Source organism: Physeter macrocephalus, chromosome 16, assembly GCF_002837175.3.
Source record: "Physeter macrocephalus isolate SW-GA chromosome 16, ASM283717v5, whole genome shotgun sequence".
Classification (NCBI taxonomy): domain Eukaryota; kingdom Metazoa; phylum Chordata; class Mammalia; order Artiodactyla; family Physeteridae; genus Physeter; species Physeter macrocephalus.
Window position 1 is genome coordinate 32995840 of NC_041229.1, and position 393 is coordinate 32996232.

Consider the following 393-nt stretch of genomic DNA (forward strand, 5'->3'; position numbering starts at 1 on the left):
CTCAAATCAATAGAATTAGAAATGAAAAAGGAGAAATAACAACTGACACTGCAGAAATACAAAGGATCATGAGAGATTACTACAAGCAACTATATGTCAATAAAATGGACAACCTGGAAGAAATGGACAAATTCTTAGAAAAGTACAAACTTCCAATACTGAACCGGGAAGAAATAGAAAATATGAACAGACCAATCACAAGCACTGAAATTGAAACTGTGATTAAAAATCTTCCAACAAACAAAAGTCCAGGACCAGATGGTTTCACAGGTGAATTCTATCAAACGTTTGGAGAAGAGCTAACACCTATCCTTCTCAAACTCCTCCAAAATATAGCAGAAGGAGGAACACTCCCAAACTCATCTATGAGGCCACCATAACCCTGATACCAAA